The sequence below is a fragment of the Chlamydotis macqueenii genome, chromosome 13 (genome assembly GCF_036417535.1).
Source record: "Chlamydotis macqueenii isolate bChlMac1 chromosome 13, bChlMac1.mat, whole genome shotgun sequence".
NCBI classification, from domain to species: Eukaryota; Metazoa; Chordata; class Aves; order Otidiformes; family Otididae; genus Chlamydotis; species Chlamydotis macqueenii.
This window is the reverse complement of record NC_141568.1, coordinates 4,249,485-4,270,881: the sequence shown is the minus strand read 5'-3', so window position 1 is coordinate 4,270,881 and position 21,397 is coordinate 4,249,485. Positions and strand designations below refer to the sequence as shown.

Sequence of the window (21,397 nt, the reverse complement as noted above, 5' to 3'; positions counted from 1 at the left end):
TACAAAAGTTTCCCCCTGTGTTCCCAGTCCATATGTCACAAGAAAAAGTATAATCCCAACACTACACAGGGTATTGACTTAATCCTTACTTTCCCATTCTAGACTTTCACTCCATTATGAAAAATTCCTGAATCCCAGTTGCTTACCTTTCTCTCCAATGCTATTGCTCTATGGCCAGTCCTTTCGGGTTTGTGTTCTAACTCCTATTTTGCTCTTCCAACTAGCTTGATGTAGCTTTTATAGAGATGTTTTTGTTCACTTTTCTGCATATTGTGGAAGATTTCTTCTGGCTACTTACTTGTATGGTTGTCTTGATACTTAATTTGCCCAGTGCTGAAATTTATCGCTGTATTTTTGCATCATCCTTCAAAATCGCTTCTGCCTGCTTCACCATTCTCTTTTTTAAAAAAATAAAACCAACCCCCCCAAACAAATAGAAAACTCTTATCTTTTGGATTTTCTCCCTTTCAAGCCTATTATTTAGTCAGCAGCCTGTAAGGAGCCTTCTCTGAATTTTAGTAATTAACTTTAATTTTCCCTTCCTTTCTAAACTCCTTGAATGTGGCATTTGACTCTCAGAGCCTGAACATCCAGCATCCCTCTAAATGCGCCTCTTTCCAGTTCCTGATTCAGATCTGCCAAGATTAAGTTCAGTGCGATATCCATAGACTCCTTTTTGTTGAGTGTGACATTCCCTTTCTCTGCTCTTATCTTCATCACTTTCCCCGCTGGCTTTTTTTATATGGAAAACTCTTTTTCTAGTGTTTCATAAAAAGCTATCGTTCTGACCTTTGTCATCTCATGATCCTCTTTCTGTCCTCATGATTTTATTCCTTTAGTACTATTTCTAGACAATCTTCCTTTTTCCCTTCCTTGATGCTGTCCCCCGGTGAACTCTTCATCATCCCTTCACTGCCTGCTTCCCTTGGGAACCACCTTTCTGTTTTCAAGACTTAAACTGCCTGTTTGCTTACGACTCACAAAAGTCCATGTACACTCCTTGCCTGCCTTCTATAAATCGAGTACCATCACTGTCTGCTTCCACACTTCATCTCATTTTTTTCTTTTATGCTTTATTTCCTCCTCCTCAGCTCATTTGTTCTGACCGCCTTCAGTCACTGAGGCCGGTGGTGCCCATACATTATGTAGTACTGTCAGATATTCTTAGATCAATGATTTTTCTTCATTTAGAAGACTGATGGTAAGGCGAGTGCTGCTGTCCTCAACAAGTTTAAAGGGTTGAAAGCAATTTTTTAGTTCAAAAAAAGTTTGAAAAATCTAAGGAGTTATGTGAGAAACTCTCAGAAGGTACATAAGAAAAATCAATCCTGCTAAATAAGCTTAAATCTAAATCAACAGTTGTCTTTTCCTGAAATGATATCAAGGAAAAAGATTTCTCTTAGCTGCCTGTATCCGAGCTATGGCTCCCATCCAAACAGTGCTCCATGGAGATCTGAATGCAGGATTAGACTATAATGTGAATCTGGATTTTATACATATGCATTATCTATATATGGAGAAACACAGGCCCACAGATGTTTGCCTACCTAAACCGAGGACCAGATGTTTTATTGTCCTAAATTCACATTTTCTAATATGGATTAAAACACAAATTAAATTTAGTTTGGGTGTACTTCTCTACTCAAAAATAGCACAACTAGCATTTGAAAACAGAGAACACTGTACCTGATTAATTGATTCAGTGTTGAACTAAGCTTAAAAAAAAAAGTGTATGTTTGGAGACAAATGAAGGGCATGCTTTCTAAGTTAGCAGCTCTGACCTTTTCAAGTTTTCCATCTTAAATAATAATTGAAGCCATGAGTAAATAAATTCAACTTTGCCTGCAGCTGTTGAACTCTTTAATGTCCCTTCATTCTGACACAGCCACTGCCTGATATTAACGGCAGAAAGAGTTTTATCATGCCCCATGCTGGGGCTGACTGGTAGTCTCTAAGAACTGTTTTCTTTCCTCCAGCCATATGATTAAAATGCAGTTGCAATCAATAAATCTGTACAGTTTCTGTCAATGGTAAGTGTTCGCCTAGGGGTCTCCTGCATCCCAGAGGTATTTCTTTTCTTCAGTTCTTCTGTATTCACAAGAGAACCAAATTACAATAAGCCTTGTTTACCTAGACTGCCTGTTGAGATTGTTTTTGGACTGCCTGCTGGAACTGGAGTGAGCAATGTAGGGCAGAGGAGCACACTCATGTGCTGGTAGATGCAGATATAGATGTTAGCAGTAAGGCACCTCCTTTAGCAATATTGGGCTCCAACATAGCCTGTGCAAAGTCTTTGCTTTAGGAAGATTAAATATTTAACGTGCACTCTTGACACATTTGGCACTTTGGCGGGAAGCAGTGTAGGGTGGATCACAAAAAGAGGTCTCAGATTCTGACATCTAACTTCAGCTGAACCTCACCACTTTCCAAGGATGTCAGGATTGCCTGTTTTCCCTTTTCTTGAACGAGGATTATCTCAGTTGATCAATGAGGCAATGCATGAGCAACTAATCAGTTTTAGATTCTCTTGCTTTAATGCAATCGATTAAAAGGGAGTTTTAATTGTATTACTAATGGTGCTTTTAAAGGAAACATAACAGCTATTATTGAACTCCTAATTTATTATTTCCCATGGTGATCAGTTTGGAAAAATCAAAACATAAGCTTTTAAAATTTTACATCCCCTGCAGTCTCACTTGTTTATTTCTTAAATATGTACGTCGTCTTTGTAAATAATGGTAAAATAGAAACAATTGTATTCAGCTCATAACTTTTCCCGTTTCTCATTTTTGTGTTATGAGAGATGCAAGACAAAGTTAATATTCCTACCTGAATTCAGCAGAAAGTAATATGTTTCCATGCGTGCATACAGCCAAGAAAAGCATCTAGTTTCTGTAAAAGACTCCTTTCAAAGGGAAGTGCTAAACTGTAGCTGCCTATAAACTCAAACACTAGGTACTAGTCAGGAGAAATAAATGCATTCAGCTACATGTTGCACGTCTGAATTATCTGAGTTATCTGTGCTACATAGTAAAGCTATTGTAATGTCTTTCCTGACTAATTTGCAAGTATTCAGGAAGCACCTTATTTGCTTTTAAATGCCCAGAGTCCAAACTATAGGTTGAAGCTCACTTATTCCATAAATTTATTTTTCTTAAATTCATAAAGTGTGGGTAGCATTACAAATGTTAATGCTACTATTATAGGATCATAATTTAAAAATACCAGCATTCTCAAAGGTCTCCAGCAGTGTGTCATTTCCCTGCTTTATTAAAATGAATGAACAGATGTACAATTTATTTCTGCTGAACTATCATCTAAATTCATAAGCTATTTCTCATGTGTCTGAAATCCGTGTTGGTTTCCCATTTTCTTTGCCTTAGAAAAAAAAAAAATTATGCTTTCACATTTATCACTCTGGGGATATAAATGAGAAGTATACTCTCCACTTCATTCACTTTAGACTAATATCCTCAATACAATTTAAATCCCATCTCTTCAAGGCTATTCAGCAAAATCTAGATGCTGGAACACCCAGGATCCGATTGGAAAACTCCCTTGCCATCTACATTGAAGATTGGCAGGTGGCCTCTGAGGATGCTATCTGTTCTCCCTGACAGAATGAGGTGGCACAGAGCTGCATTTAATCTTTTTGGTTGGCGTTTATGATGCTAGTGGAGGCTATGCAATTTCTTAGCAACATGTTGGGAAAAACCAAGGAAGGGACAAATAATGACTGGTAAGTGGGAGAGGTGAGAAGGTTGGGTGTAATTGTAGTAAAATTTGCAGCGAAGGAGCACACGTCTGCTGGCCCCAGCCACTCATGAAGGCGCATTTTCTTTCTCTTGCCTAGGACGTGGGCAGGTGCTCCCTGGAAGTGATAAACAAACAAAACAAGACGATGCAGAGATTAGATGGAATAAAATTATGGAGGCTTAAAAGCGCATGAAACAGACACGTTGCCATGGAAAAAAAAAACAATATAAAAATCCCAGAGTGCTCTCAGCCCATTGCATGCCTATTTGTTGGCAAGGTTTGTGGGCAAGGAAAAGGTGATATTTTGTGCTAATTCTACGTGAGGAACAAGTGGATAATATGCCCAAGGGGTTCTGGCAGCATTTCTTCTGTAAATCTTATTTCTGAGGGTTTGTATTGTAAGCGAGCTGTAAAAATTTTCGATGGTTTGAAGTTGACAACAGAATTCTCAGGCTCAGATTGTGGTTTTCTATTTTTTTTTTCTCTCTGATAAAAATCACTTTGGCAAAGAGAGTAATGGAACAGAATGTGAATCAATCTGCTTTCTTCATTTCATAGCTGCTTCGGAATTTAAATCCAGGACTTTAAATACCTCTTTGCCAGACAATTCAGGAAAATGGAGAAGTAATGCTTGAGTTTTGTAAAAAAGCGTTATTTTCTTCAGAAACCTTCTCTGTGGTGGCAGGAGCAGTTTGTCCCTGTGGGACTGCTAGGAAAGGGTTGTTAATTCACTGTAAGAATGGAAGAGTTATAAATGGAGCAGGTTTTTGGTTTTTTATAGTGGCCACATTGCAGACAGTCTCAAAACAATTAAATTAGAATGTCTGGTTGTGCCGTTCTTATTCCCTTTTAATCCTTCTCCTAGTTGAATTCATCATTATTTTTCTCTCCTCTTCCCTTGCGTTTTGTTGCCAAAAAAAAGAATATGACCAGCTAGGAAAGCAAATGCCAGGGGCATAATTTTCATCTTTTATCTGTGGTAGGGAGGGCAAATGTGATTTTGCGGTGACACCCTTGTGTTTTTAGCTGTCAGCACCAAAGCTGTCAGCACAAATAATGAAGAGTCTGGAATGATGGGAAGTTTGAAGTTGGAATCTCAGTTAGGGAACTCCTTCCTATAATTTGTTTTTGGGCCCAGGAAGAAAATTCTTTTGGCAATCCAGTGAGCTTCAAGGAAGTTTTTGAGCACCGTGGACCTTAAAAATGTTAGAAAACTATGCAAAAGTGTTTAGTTCCTGTTTCTGTTCTGTATAGATACTTGGATTTGGTCTTATCTTGAAATCTGCAGGGGAAGGGTTCTCAAGATATCCTCAAGTCCCTCCCTCCTATTTGTTTAATTTCCAGTATTCACTTATTTTTCCTTCAAGAGCTTTGAAGATACGATCTCTGTGATCTCCCAGCAATCAGCTATGGTACTTCAGCTGCCCTGCCAGTAGCAAGTTTTGCCTCACCTCTGATGAGAATTTTCCTTGCCTTCACTGAAGCCCACCGCTTCTTGGCCTTGCCCGCTATGAAGGTGACGCAAGTCCTGTGTGCATTTGCTGTGCAGATCTGTTCAAGACCATAAGCTTTAGATATCTGCCCCTCCAGTTGCTCTTTGCCTTCCACACTGTGAGCAGGAACAGAGTGCTATCATACAGCTGGGCTTCCCCAGTGCCAAGCAGATGGAAGAATTCCCGCTTCTGTCTTGCACGCAGTACTAGTTCTTACACATCTCAACGCAGTTCTACTGTTCTCACAACAGTAAATTGCCTTTATTGTCCACGATTCTTTTCCAGTAGCAGAGTAAGTGACAAAACTAACATCTGCTATATGTGGTTTCTTCTTCTTTCATCCTCACCACAGGAGAAGCATGTGTATATTTGGAGCATTTTGATGTGATGAGGGTTTGCTGCTGTTTGTTTTCTCCTATACATGTGGTTTTGTGTTTAATATGGAGAATTTGATTATATCATTTGGGTGTTTTCTTTTTATTTGTTTTGGGTTTTGTTATGGAACAGGCTGAGGATATTTCATACACAAATGAGAGTCTCTAAGCACTGGGTAGGGAGCTTTATGTCCCATTTAGGCTCCCTACACAGTGCCTTCTCCACATCTCTCTGCTAATACACCTAACTTCTGGCCTGCAGTTTTCCTGCAGTTCCTATTTTGGGTTTCTCTGAAGGTAAGGGAGCCTGACAGCTGTGTTAGACTTTGTGCCGTGGGCAAATGTACACAGGGACTTAGGAGGAGATTCATCAATTCCAGAGTTAGTTCAGAGCGAGTTTCATTAAGAGAATGTTTTATAACCATATAGCATTTTTCATTCCGAAGAACCCCAAAGGAACATACAGAAAATGGATCCTCTCTATGGGCAAGTAGAAGATTAAATTGCAACTTTCTGCTGCTTGCAGGGAAAATGGAGGCGTAAGACTTCATTTCCTTTATTAAAGAATCCTACTCAGGAAAGTTGCTTTAATTTCTAAAGAAGCATTGCAAGTAATGACTAACCTTCGTGTTGTATTGTACACTCCAAATCTTGTTGATGGGCAAAAGGGAAGCCTACCTTATATATAAAGCCAAGAATTTATTGTTAGTAAAATTGAAAGCTAATCCAAGTCCATCCTAATCCAAAATCATTATTAATTCAGATTGAATTGCTGCAGAAAAAAAAGAAATTCTTCTATTCAGAAAAGTTTTCAGTAATGATAATTTGACAGTTATAAAATTGTTGCACACATCGTTCTTAGCTTCTGCCCCTTTTCCTGCTGTTACTCTCACAATTTCCTGGTTCCTCTGGGTTGTAAAGTTGGTGGTTTCATTCCAGTGTCTGTGGCAGGAGTGCTATGGCAAGTTGGCAGCACCTGGAGCCCTTTGCCAGAACAAGTGTGGTGCTCGTGCTGATAATTTCTTCTTCTTCCCTTTGCGATCATTTAGGTTCATTTTTATGTATTTGCTGATATGCTTTTATGTGTTGCTCTTTCTTTATTGGTCTGAAGCTCCATGTTACACCCCAATTTACTATATATGATGTCTTTTACGTTTGTTAGATACTTTCTTGGCCCTAAAATCAGTTTTCTCCAGCTCCGAGTCTGCATTTCTTTAACTAAACGTTGGTGAGTCGTTTGTAGCCATGGAGTTTCCAGTGTCAAGTCTGTGCTCCGTGTCTCGTTATCCTGTGACTGTACTTCTCTGTCCTGCTTCCTGCGTCACTGCTTCTGAGTGGTACTCAGCTGAAAAATATTAAAAATCAACCAAAAGCAAAAGAGGAGTTAAAATCTGGCAATGGCAAGAGGTACAAATGGAGAGAACCAAGCAGACTTTTCTGAGCCGCAACTAGAGAGGGTAACCGGGAAAATCACAACTGAGCTACAAAAATGTGTGTGAGAAAGGTTATTGTACAGGTTGATACCGGCAGCTCTTCTTCCTCTGCTTCTCTTTTCCCTTTCCAAGCTCGATGCCCCTGACTTCATGAGTGAAAATATCATGAGTAATTGAAGTTGCAAACCCTAGCAGAATATTCAATTAGAAATTAAGCAAAAATGCTCATCAGTTGGAGCACAGAAATTCCGGGCAAATTTTCTAATGCAGTGTTACTGCAATTGGAATATATATATATATTTTTTTTTTTTCCCCCAACTGGTTCACTAACTGAATTGATTGAATTAAATGTGTTCTGTGGTGCTAGCTAACCTCTGGCCCCAGTTACTCTGGATAATCAAGGGGGTAATCAGCCTGCCGTGATCTGAGCTCCAAAGGAACAAGAACATTGTAAGGTTCAGGGAGCCTATGCTGGCATTAATCAGGTGTCATCAGGGTCTGATTAGAAATCCTAAAGACCACCAAATTGATACAACATGGTTCAATTCACTTAAAATTAGATATCTACATATTCATCACCAAGCTGAGTATCTGAAAGTGATTGCTTTTCTAGTAAGTGAAGTCAGGTGTCAATGCTTTGGAATGTCCCACAGTTTAGTAATAAATATAATGATCAGCATCAGCACAAAAGTAGCATTAGCCAGATTAAAAAAGATTTTGTTCTAACCTCAGATAGATTTTTTTTTTTTTTTCCCCTGCTGAAGTTTACAGCTCTGTTGAAATTATTCCTTATGTTTCTACTCTAATTACGAGCTTACTCAGAAGCAAGAAATAGTATATGTTTCAAGCTACCTGCAAGCACAGCATTTTTCTCCCAAGGGGAGAAAGGGTGGCTGCTTACAGTGTATCATACTGCAGTGTGTAGAAATAAAGTTATATTTATTGTGCCTTGAAATTATTTCCCCTAGAACTGGCAAGCTCAGTTGAAAAATCTGTATCTGGAAATGTGTGTTAGGACACAATTAATTGCTAGTGTACTTGCTCCTCTCCTTGGGAAGAGTTCAGTGTGGCAATTTTGATGCAGATGTATTAGCATATTATGTAGAGATTTGCTACAGAAGAAGGGGAAGCAGTCTTAAGAGAGAGAAATAGCACAGTTGCTTAATAAACTAATTTTCTTTGTACATGTCTAATTTAATAAGCATTCAACCCTGCGGAAAAGCTTTTTTTTTTGGTATAAACCAGTGATAATACCAAATGCTTATGTATCTTCTTGGTGTCACCTGTATTTCCTGGGAATTGCCTTTATTTGCATTAGAAATTTAGTCTGCTTTAAATTGGAGGACATAAGCTGCTGCTCAAGGATTTCCAAGCATACCATAGCATTGGCTGTGACCAGGGTTAAAGGAATTGTATGAATTCTGGACATCCCAGCAAGAGTCAGCTCTAGTGATTGCTTGCTGTGCAGATGCATTGGACTTTCTGCTCCTGCCCGGCCTGACCATGGAGTCCATTTGTGCTAGGTATGACACTTCTTACCTTCAACATATCATAGCGATGGTCTTCACAGGCACAGTAACCACGACGTGCCACTGGGACAGGCCGCATTTGCTGTTCATGTTCAGGTAGTCTCTGCAGGCCATACAAGATGGGTCTGACAGGCTTGATTCACTGTGTGTAGACTTCAAGGTGTGCATGCACACCTTCCTGTCCAAAGCACAGGTGTAGTGCCTTGGCCTGTCCTGACCTCCCTCCTAATTTTGGCTGCTTAGACACGTAAACTGAGGGAGCACTGCCATCAAACTTGTAGTCATTCACATTCTCCAAATAGCTTAAGGAGAATTCAGTATCAGGATATATAAAAATCCTTAGCTCATTCTTTATCGTCCTTATTAATAAAAAGGATACTTATCTATTTACAGCAAAACATTTCCAGCTGAGGCTGCAAAGATGTTTGTGTTCAAGAAAGCTCTGGGTACAGTGAATGTATGGTTTGGAAAACATAAATTACAGGTGAGAAAATGAAAAGGCCCTGAATGTTCCCTCTGTGACATTCTGGACAGGAAATAAGCTCACAATGGGCACTTACAAAAGTAATGTTTATTTTTCTTTTATTACAAATATTTTTCTTTCAAGAAGTGATGAAATGAGCATTGGCAAAAGGAGCTGGGCAGTGGGAGATGGAGGCCATGAGTATCCTTAAAGCAGAAAGCAATAAATCCGTTTAGCATACCTTTGCTTTTTCCCTGACCTTTTCCACATCTGTGCAATGCCAAACAATACATCTGTTGCTCCGTGCTTCAGTCACACTGTCCAGCACTGTATGTTTCAATATACACTTAAATCTCTTGTGTTTTCAAAGCAGGCCACCCCAGCTGCAAGTGAACTCCTCTCAAACTGCCTTTTGAAACCTTTCATCATACTGTTATATAGGGAGGCTCGGATCATTCCGTAGTCATTAGTCAAACAGGTTGCTTCATTTCTATTATTCTTTCTTCTTGACTTGGGCAAAAGAATTTTTCTGTGCTAATAGGACTGGAGATCCCTGGACCTTGTTGTTCCCTGTCAGGGTAATGAGAGCACTGTGCTTACCTGGATGTTCAAGATATGAGGACAGGCTGAGAGAGTTGGGGCTGTTCAGCCTGGAGAAGAGGAGGCTCCGGTGAGACCTGATAGCAGTCTTCCAGTACCTCAAGGGGGCCTATAAAAAGATGGGGAGAGGCTGTTCAGTAGGGCCTGTTGCGATAGGACAAAGAAGTAATGGTTTTAAAATAGAGAGGGGTAGATTTAGATTAGATATTAGGAAAAAATTTTTTACAATGCGAGTTACAGAACACTGGAACAGGTTGCCCAGAAAGGTGGTGGAAGCCCCATCCCTGGAAACGTTCAAGGCCAGGCTGGATGAGGCTCTGAGCAACCCTGCTCCTTGCAGGGGGGTTGGACTAGATGACCTTTGAAGATCCCTTCCAACCCTAACCATTCTATGATTCTATGATATGATAAAGGTTTTTCTCCTATGGGAGGAAAACGGGAGAGGAAAGAGACCATTAATCTTGAGAGTTCACCTATGACTATGGTTGCTAAATGATTCTTCTTGTATCATAGCTTTTTGATACAGCAGTAATATTTATGTTCAATGAATGTTGAGCAAACAGGAGGTAGGCTAGATAATTTGAGAAAGAAAAATAATGTATATCCAGTAGAAGAAACTACATGCAGTAGACTTCATCACTTTGTCGGCAGACTTGGAAGACTTACTGTGTTCAGATAGATTGAAATATGGAGCGTTCAGCCCAAATTCTCCTTTCCCCACCCAGTTTTCCACAGAAAACAAAATGCTGGCTAGAGATTTCATTTTTAAAATTCAGACAAATTCTCTATTACTGCAGCTAATACTGCCTGTAAACATCTGTCTGTACCTCCCGCCTCCACTGGAACAGTGTGAAACTTTGCAGAGTTCTTATCTGCTTCCAAAAAAGAGTTTTCAAACTGGGCTAACCAGACAGCTCTCAGCTGGAGGGGTTTGTAAAGCTAGGGCATGTCGCCCCCATCAGTTGGCACAACCTGAAATGCCAGAAGTTTAGCAAATTAATGAAATTTGTTGCTAAAATATTTTAGAGATACATGCTTTGAATGGTGCTGGTAGGCACTGCTCACCAAAGACCATGGGAAGAAGCTTAACCACTGTCAAACATCTGTTGTTGGCAGCATGGGTCGTGATCAGCTGTAAACTGGCACGGTGAATAACTGTCATCTTTGGAAGCAATGTCCTCTCAGGGTGGAAAAAGCAAGATTTCTTATCGGATGCATATGCTGCTTTTTATCAAAGAGCCCAAATATTCTGCCATTGATGAGAAAGTCTCATTTACATGGTAATTTCCACCTCTCTGCAAATACATGTTTCCTTCTTAACCTGGCAAGGCTATGGTTTTGTCTTGCAATATTAAAGTGCCAAAATCAAGTGTTTTCATGGCATCCTGAAAAGTGTATAAAGGATTTGAAAAAGCTCATGTTAATGTATGATTTCCTTGGACAGTCCAATATTATTTGGAAATACTGCAAAATTGTGACTCAGTTCCATCTATTATTCAACAATCAAATTATATTTAACCTACATTTTAAACCTGATCTTGAACTAACTGGGTTCTAAAACATTGTGAAAGCCACTGTGAAGTTGGTACCAATATATAAGAGCTTCATAGGCTAATTTATTCTTTCCTTATTTATACACAATTGAGCTGTAATCATCATCATAATTTTAAAAAGAGAACAAATAACCATTTGAGCTGATTGCCAAATAATGTAATAATATGCTTATCACTTAGGTTCTTTAAATCTAGAATTGGTGCTTTTTGAGAAAATTGTACTGAACTTCAAGTTGTCAGTATTGATGCTGACTCACTGGAGATGACTATTCAAAATGTGTGTGGCCGAATACTTAAAACAGCCAACAGCATTACAGAGTTCACTGAAGTTAGACTGTGTGCCTTCAAAAAACTGGGAATGCATTTTCTATTTGGTGTTCATGTAAGGCAGGAGGAACACACAGGAAAATCACTCCCAGAACAGGTTACACCATTTTAGGTAATGTTTTCCTGAGTAGTAAGACCATCATCTTAAAGGCATCTCTTTTTTTTATTTTTTTTTTTTTATTTATTTTTTTTTTTTCTGTTTTCTCTTTCCCTGTTGAGACATGTATAAACCCTGGCTTGTTAGGATGGATTTCTTGGCATTTTATATTTTCATCAAATCTCTGCACAGTCATAGCTCATGTTAATTCTAAGGGCATGTTTGGTGAAATATTCAGGAATGTCTTATTAATTGCTAAGTCCTCAAATAGTAGAATAGGAGAGTTAATAGATTTGTTTAAAAAAAGTGATAAATAATGAAATTAGGGTTTCACAGAACATTCATTTGTAATTGTATTAGTAGTTACACAGATGAACAAGATCCCTCTAGAATTTTATCTAGAAAATTTTTGTTCTTTGACCTATTTAGAACAAAACATTCTTTTAACTTTTTCCATTAGTTTGCTTTTGTGTAGAGCTAAAATACAGTTTCCATACACGTAGTAAAAAAAAAGCCTTGGAAGTTACCTTTCAAAAGAGAAGTCACAAAATACCCTTCTCTTCTTCCTAAATGTAAACATTACAATAATTTAAAAACCATCAGTAGCTTTTATCTACTGAAGGTCTTGTCCCTGCCCAGCTCCCTCCCCATCAGTACAGAGGCCACATTGCATTTATTTATATCTGGGAGGAGACTGAAGCCACTACAGCAGTTTTCTCCTCTAAATCTTCCAGACTTTCTAACAAATTTACTGATCTCTGCATATGCATGTTAAAGTCAATGCAATCAAAACAACCTTTCTCCCTTTTATCTACCACTTTGATATTCAGAGAGGAGTGAATTCATCTGTCCTGCTGTTAAGGACCCTAAATTGTACAGATAGCAACTTCAGCAATTAAAGAGGACATCTTTTCTCAACTCATTCCACGTCCAGACAATTCCCAAAAATGTGACTTAGTCTGGGAACCAGTAGGAGGAATTTGTTGCTTACGGTTCTGACCCATGGAGAGAATGCATCCGAGCTATAACCGGGACTGGCATGTGAAGAAGTCACAGCGGCACAGGAGAGTTTTCATCAATTCCTTGTGTGGGGAGTAGGTGGCTTCCACACTTTTTTCTATTAGTAGAACAGTATCAGTAAGTTCAATCATATCTCTTCAAATATTAATCTTCAACATGAGAAAAGTTGGTTTGGGTATGAGAAAGTCTCTGCTAAAAGTGAAAGAGGAGCATTAAACAAGGCCTCCTTTCCTTCCCTCATGACCATTGTTAGCATTACTGAGAACTGTGTGGATTGATGGGAGGAAAAGCCTGTAAAACCTTTCAGCTCCTAAAATGCAGTGGATGAAAAAGACAGAAGAATCCAGCTAAGTCTATTCTATTTAAAGAAGACATCTTGCATCTTAGGAAAAAGATAGGCTTAGCGTTGCTCTTGATGGGGAGTGCACTGAGGAAGAAATAATACGTAGCTGGGTTGGCTGAATGCAGTGCAATGGTCTCATGAATGTGAAAAGCAGGTATCTCCCGGTCCCTAGGCAACGCTAATGCTGGAACAGGTGAATAAGTGTAGTTTGCTCTTTCAGGCTTGGTCAGATCATCATTTTCTATGATGCTGCTGTTTTAAACATAAGGTTTGTTCTACTTGGGGAGAAAGAATTTTTGATAGATAGGCAAATAGCATCACTATTTCTTTGAGTTTTTATCAAAATTATCTTAAGTGTAGTAAATATTATAGTGACTTTTTGCTGTCCTCTGTCCATCTGGAGAAAGACCATTTGTTTTTCTGTGATGTGGAGAAGGTCCAGAGGAAGGCCACGAAGATGATAAGAGGGCTGGAGCACCTCTCTTATGAGGACAGGCTGAGAGAGTTGGGGCTGTTCAGCCTGGAGAAGAGGAGGCTCTGGGGAGACCTTATAGCGGTCTTCCGGTACCTCAAGGAGGCCTACAAGAAAGATAGGGAGAGGCTGTTCAGTAGGGCCTGTTGTGATAGGATGAGGGGTAATGGTTTTAAGATAGAGGGAGGTAGATTCAGATTGGATATTAGGAAAAAATTTTTTACAATGCGACTTGTAGAACACTGGCCCAGGTTGCCCAGAGAGGTGGTGGAAGCCCTATCCTTGCAAATGTTCAAGGCCAGGCTGGATGAAGCTCTGAGCAACCTGATCTAGTCAGGGATGTTCCTGCTCCTTGCAGGGGGATTGGACTAGATGACCTTTGAATGTCCCTTCCAACTCTAACCATTCTATGATTCTATGTTATGGCTGTCATTTTAGAAGCATCCGTTGTATTTGTAAGTACTTGATTTGTTGTAGAAATAATAGAATGCACCTTGCATTTATAGGTGGAAAAGTGAAGGAAAAAATAATAATACTTTCTAAATTATATATTCTGAAAAAAAAAAATATATGTTTGTCTTCCTTCTGAATTTTCAGACAACTACACTACATTTAGTTTATACCCTGAAGGTAACAGGCTTTGAAGCAGGCATTCAACATATTATTAATACATGTTAGAATTATCTCTTCACCTTCACTCAGTGAGGCCATGAACTTGACTGAGAAAGAGTCAAAGTCTAGTGTTAACAAAAGTCTTCAAAATGATTCAAAAAAAGTTGCTATTTTCAAGTATCCTTCACCATCACTTATTTACAGTCCCTGAATGGCTTTTCAATCTTCTATAAGCACATAAAGGAGAGGAGAGGAACAGAACATCAACTCTGAATGAGGGTTCACCACTGTTGTAGGAAAGAAGCAGAAAGGAAAAGTCTTTACATTCATTTGTGAATCTTATGAGGGTCTTACTCTTTGGATCTACTGACATTTTCTAAGATTTAGGACGTCTGCAAGAGGCATAGAGGGACTCTTTGCGTTGCCACTCCGGCAACTTTACAGGCACCTCTTGCGGCACCCAGCAGGTTATCTATCCATCCATTTTACCCTCTTATTTTTGCATTCTGTCCCTGCCCTACTCAATCATGAATTCTGATACCTAAAGAGTTCTTGAAGTGGCTCCAGTGAATCCCAGAGGCAGGTTGGCTTCATCCCGATGGAAAACTGCTCACAGAGGTACTTGTACCTGGAGCATGGGGAAACAGCTTGATCGATACTTTCTTGTTTCTTTATTTGTTGCATTTCTAGTACCCTTCAGCAGTACTTCTCCAAGCAGACTGATGAGCAGTGAAACAAGATAAAGTCATGTTGAAACTCCCTTTGCCTTTTTTTTTTCCATCATTTGTGATTAGTATCAGTGATATTAAGCATCTTTGTGTTTTTCAATAGAGGCATAAATTTATAGAGAAATTGCAGAAATTGTAGCCATGTTACAGAAAGCAGAATTTAATCTTTGGCCTTCCATTTAGCTAATTAATCTTTTGGATTTGTTGCTGTTGTTGTATGCTGCAGCATATAGTGGACAAAAAAAAATGATTCAGTCTTTCATTATGGAGCAATGCTTTTATTTTGTAAAGTAACTGATGTGTGCCTTGAAAGATCACAAGGCATTTACAATATATAGTCTGTGAAATTCGTTCAAAAGTAAAAAGTGAAAATGCATACAAAATTATTATGGTCAATTTCATATATTTGTAAAGATTTTTCATAAGCTACAATTGAATTCTTTCTGTAATTTCACTAGGGAGACGGAAGAATATTACGTACTTAGGAAAAATATAGAGTAAGCTGAAAGAAACAATTTAAGTTAAGAAATAATATATTGCCTACAAGCCAGCATTATGGCAGTAAGACAATGACAATTACTAAAGACCGCTTAGGTGACTCATAACTTTAGTTTGTGTTTTGCATCTAGTTTACACTGTCAAATCCTTGTCGTACTCTGGTAATGCTTTATATTTACATAGTGCCTTTCATTTAAATGGCTTCCAAGGTGCTTCATATGTTGCTTTGTGTACAGCTTACATCAACGTAACCCATTCGTTAATTCAGCTGTCTCTGTAGTGAAGTACAGCAGCTAGTTGTGTTCATATCGTAAAGGCTATACACAGTTTATGAAGGAAAATATCTTCCAAATCTGTAGAAGAGATTAGGGAAAATTTAATCCCGAGTTACAATTTGCCCTGACCACAAAATTGGCAATAAAATTGCTCATGTGGAGAGTTTGGTGTGAACTGCAATTGGTCAAGTCCTCTGTTTTTCAGCCCACTGGGGGCCCCTGACAGCAGGCCAGCGTGTTCGGTCATTGTGCTGAGATGAAAAGTGACTGAAGAATCATCAGTACCACTTTGATGGACAAATGTTATGCTAAATATTTCCACCTGGTATTTCCCCTGCCTACTTTGTGGAGCCTAATGAGCTCTGAGTGCCAGATTACTGGGTTTATTGTTAGCTGGGCTTTGTGTCCCAGTGAACTCCACGAGAAAACGTCCATTACGTTGGGAGTGCTGGTGGACGAGAAGCTCAACATGAGCAGGCAATGCGCCCTTGCGGCCCAGAAGGCCAACCGCATCCTGGGCTGCATCAAGAGAAGCGTGGCCAGCAGGTCGAGGGAGGTGATTCTCCCCCTCTACTCTGCCCTGGTGAGACCCCACCTCGAGTACTGTGTCCAGTTCTGGAGCCCCCAGCACAAGAAGGACATGGACCAGTTGGAGAAGGTCCAGAGGAGGGCCACGAAGATGATAAAAGGGCTGGAGCACCTTTCCTATGAGGACAGGCTGAGAGAGTTGGGGCTGTTCAGCCTGGAGAAGAGGAGGCTTCGGGGAGACCTTATAGCAGTCTTCCAGTACCTCAAGGAGGCCTACAAGAAAGATGGGGAGAGGCTGTTCAGTAGGGCCTGTTGTGATAGGATGAGGGGTAATGGTTTTAAGATAGAGGGAGGTAGATTCAGATTGGATATTAGAAAAAAATTTTTTACAATGCGAGTTGTAGAACACTGGCCCAGGTTGCCCAGAGAGGTGGTGGAAGCCCTATCCTTGCAAATGTTCAAGGCCAGGCTGGATGAAGCTCTGAGCAACCTGATCTAGTCAGGGATGTTCCTGCTCCTTGCAGGGGGGTTGGACTAGATGACCTTTGAAGGTCCCTTCCAACTCTAACCATTCTATGATTCTATGATTACTGACATTTATGAGATTCTCATTCTTGATTGCTTGAGAATGCAAACCTTTGTGATCACTCTGAAAATCTGTCTGTCCTTGGAGAGATTCCAGATACGGAGCTATGGAAAATACATTGTTTCCTTAACAAATAAATATTGGCCACTCAGGTGCCCACATACTGAATAACGGTGTGCAAAGTAAAAGTCACAGATGAACAGCAAGCAGATTGCTAGAGATTGTATAAGCTTGTCTGCATATTTTCAAGAAAATAGATAGACAAAATATGGTTGCAAAAGCAGTGGACTTCAGTGGAGGAGGACAAATACAACAACACAGTTTCCCTGGGGAATTTCTGATAGAGGCAGGTGAATTAATATATACCATTATTTCTTAACTTTTATGATACATAGATGGGGAAACAAACACATGATAGTAGCACAGAATACCTTCAGCTGGAATGTCGCCCTGACAAATGCAAACTGACATGCAGTTTTAATTTGTTTGTTCTTGACTGGGAATCACAGCATGCAGAATCTTAATGAGCCGTAGGGTAGCAATCTCTGGTCCCAGACATGTTTATCATGCAACGTGCTAGCTGCTTGTGGCACTCTTTAGTTTTGGTACACCTGTACCCCGCTCTGAGACAGTTTTTTGGTGGCTTCATGAAGATATTAGGGTTATTACTGTATGCTGATGCTGTGGTTGGACAGTGATTCGGTGATTCTGATGCAGTTAAGTTCATTTGTTCCTCTGAGAAGAAGGTAAATAAAAGCTCAATGACTACAGAACCTTTAAATAAGGCTGTCAGGTAAGAATCTGATTTTCATTGGTTTCAGAGGTTTAGGTATCATTTCCAGTTTTGTCTGTAGCTGAGATGGGGTTAATGTCTGGATTCTCAGGTGATAACATTTTACAAAAGGATCTTTTAATATATCTGCCCTGTGGCGGAAATCTGCCAAGACAGGTTTTTCTCAGACTCTGCTGAGCCATTTTCCTGTTCAGTGAGGACTGTCACTGTGGTTTCCCACCAGTTCACCGTGGAGCTCAGTGTGGAGGAGGATTTGTCTCAGTGTCACATCCTGGCTCCGCCAGCAAACAGCTACTCAAATTAAGCTGTGGTTCAATTTGTTTGTTTCCCCACTTGACTTTTCCCTTTAGCTAGCCTTTGATGCAGGCCTAATTATTCTCCGTAGATACCTACCATCTTGAATTTCCTGTACTCAGTAAGATAAAATTCCTGCCTGCTTGGAACCATATTTTTTCATTTTATCTTCTCAAGCTTTGCACATAGTTTGGAGCAGGTTTCCAAGATCCAAGGAAGGAGGAGTAGAGTTTGCTGAAGTAAAATATCTCTTCTGCTGAGAGCTATACTGGATGCTCTTAGATAGGCTGTATTCCAACATTGTTGTTTTGAATGTCACTTGTCTCCTTGCCATCCCCTCACATTCTTTGTTGTAAGAAATATAAACTGCTTGTTTTCAGTCTCGGAGACCTCCGTGCCTAGTGGAACTGTCTTTGTGATCTCTCACAAGGACGTCCAGTGGTTGCTATCTACTTCCCATCATTCCATTCTGACAGCAAACATTGCTCACTCATTGAATTTTCAAGTCTATTTGTGCTTCGTCACAAGCCGCCTCCGCACTCTTGGAGGAACTCTTCATCTACATCCATCACTATATTTCCCTGCTAAAAGTCTCACTTTTCTACAAAAAAAAAAAAAAAAAAGATGGTTAAGCATAGACTGTTGGCCACTGTTGACTCATTGTTTCCTTCTAAGTTGCTATCAGTCTGCTATCTGTCTTTCTGTATTTCTTTCATAAACTTTTGGGTGCAGAAAAATGAGAATCAGATCCTTTTTTTCCCCCATGTTTGTAAAACTCTAAATACGACAGAATTACTAGAATTTCTAGGCTGTATGCATAATAAGCACAATAAATGACAAGATGGTATATCACTCCACAGAGCAAGTTAACCTCACGTATTCAAATGTTCTGAACATAACTCCCTGGCCCAGGGTATTTGCCTTCTAAGTTGTTATTTTTAATATGGGTCCAGATGATAGCAGTTTAAATAAAGTACTGAACTCATCTATTTTATTCTTAATTTATAGTGGTGCTTGGGGATGTACAGATATTTAAAAAGAGTAAAATCAATTAACTTGTGATCCAATTATTTGTGTGAGCCTCTGTGGGGTTTTATTTTAGAGCACCGGATCATACTCTCCCAGTTAAGCACTGTGCTTTGAGAATGTAAACCTTTCATTTTGAAATATGATGAACCTCTCTATTTCCAAATCTAATTCCTATTTTTGTCCTTTCATAGTTTTTAATTCCCTGCTTTACTTTTGTTTTTGAAGGGGACCCAGTATAAATAGAACAGATTTTTCTAAATACTAGAGGTCTATTCTTTGTATGAAGGTGGCTGAACAGACAAAAGAGTTCACCTTCTAGATAGCATGTACTATATTTTTCTGGAACTCTCTATTTCACAGTAGATATGTGTCTTTTGCAGTCACAAATCTGTGATTTATTACAATTGTCATGTTATGAATTTAGAGTAGACCAATGTGACAGCTTCCAGGATTTGATCATTCTGCTTCTTCATCCGTCTTGAAAAGATATTAGTCTAATGTCTCAGGCAGTTTCTAATAACCTTTGCGTTTACATGGTCATTTCTAAAATACAAAGAACGCTAGGGGTGAGTGTACCGTTATGCTTGGAATTATTTGGCTTGGCACAACTTTTGCCTGTAGACATTGTCATTTCCTTGATGTGCAGGTGTCAGAAACTCTGCAGTTTTACGCCCTTTCTGAATTGAACCTACTGAGAGCTCTTCCTAAAAAAAGGAGAAAACAGGAATGCAGAAGGCGGCCAGCCCCAGCCGAGATATCCTTGAGTTAGATATCCTTAAACTGACTTTCAATATTTTTTTTAAATAGCTGGCACATCATGGGAACCTTTTCCATCATAGTCTGGCACTGGTAGCTAAACGTAACAAATTTATCTCACTGGCTTCACAATTATGTATCTGAATAAAATAGCCAGATCTTTAGATATTTTACCCTAACAGGTCTTACTGTTCCCAAGGGGATCCAAGGAGTATTGAACACTTAATTGAATCAGTCTAGTGGATTAAGGAAAAGATTTTTCAGAAGGATCAATATGAATGAGGAGCAGATGCCCAAATCTGAGGGGGTTGAGATTCTTTAGGATTAGGTTCCTTGAAGTCTTGTCACCTTTTTACATAGCTAAATAGGAATTGTTTGGCACTGAACATGTCTTGGGAAAAATTCTGGCCCTTATGGTTCTGATGTCTCATTTTATACATGCTCAAGCTGAGTCAATATGAAATAATACAAAAATATCAATCAGGCTAATAGCTTATTTTCAATTAGAGTAAGAGATGTCCAAATGTGCCTTCCAGTGACAGCATTTTGCTGAGCAGAAAGGAATACAATTTTGGTAATCATTCCTCTGTTATTTCCAAGATTCTTAATAGATCTTTTCTTTTGATTTGTTTCAAAGCAAGCAAAAATAATGTTATATTATCATTTAGAGTTAATTAAACTGCAAATAAGCTTAATGATCTGGCTGAACAAAGCTCAATCACAACCTGTTACATATTAACTATCAAAATCAAAAGAACCTTTAAATTCTTTAAGTATACCAAAGAAGATAGAAATAGCCAATTGTTAATGTCACCCTTTAATAAATCAGGTTTAAGGCTGGAAAGCTTGAACTGAATGCATACACTCAAATTATAACGCTACATTGAAAAAGGGGTTGGAAATGTGAGTCAAATCTATTGGAAGAAATGAAAAAAAAGAGAGAACTCAGGAAAAGACATAATTGTCTCCTCCATTTTATCTACTATTTGTCCAGATTGTGAAATCTATATATGAATAAAATGGCATTTTCTGGATTCTCACAAAACCTTCTGTAGTGTTGTGACTTCATATGGTCTGTAAGACAGAGCAAAAGAGATTGTCTATTCAAGTCTTGAAGCCACTTGGGTGATTTTTGCCCTTGAGTCACCAGCGATGTAGCTTTTAAGCAGTGCAAAGCCTATTTATGTCATTAAAATTTGTAATTTTGGACTTTTGAAGGCTTAATCCCTAGAAATGCTAAGATTTCCTAATGATCTACTACGGTACTGCTGATGTTCAGCACTTCTCAGGATTAGGTATGTTATCATTCTGGTTTATCCACCTATAAAGCAGGTATTATCTTATCACTCTTACATAGAGTGCTTTTAGCACGTCAGCCTCAAGTACTTGAAAGGTGAGGAGTATTATTAAGCCTGACCCTTACAAGCTTTTCCAATGGTTTGCTTAATGTTTTTCCTACATAAATAAGAATGATGTTATACACTGTTTGTCTGGATAGAAAATTAGAGAGAATTTTCTCATAGGGCTTGGCTAGCTGAGTAGCACAGCAGTGCAACAAACTTCACAAGGTCATAAAAGATTCTTCCACTGAAAAAAGAAAGTAATGCTGACTTACAGTTATGCAGACAAAGTGGTGGCATGAGGTCCAATTATTTTTGAGTCTCTTAGAGCATCCATCCAAAAAAGGGTATGGGAACACTTTGTGTGAAACATGTTTTATGTATTGGTAACAGTCTAGTGAAAAATTAATAAAGGTGGGGGAATTTATGAAAATAATAGTTTGAAATGCAAGCCAGGATTATTTTTAAATAATAGTACGTTAAAGAGCAGGAATGGGC

The 21,397-nt window shown here is 39.0% G+C and overlaps 1 protein-coding gene across 2 annotated transcripts in view; it reads left to right on the top strand.

Moving 5' to 3' along the window:
• The window catches only part of CDH13 (cadherin 13), a 476,767-nt gene that overhangs the window by 393,632 nt on the left and 61,738 nt on the right, over positions 1–21,397 (top strand). The window lies entirely within an intron of this gene.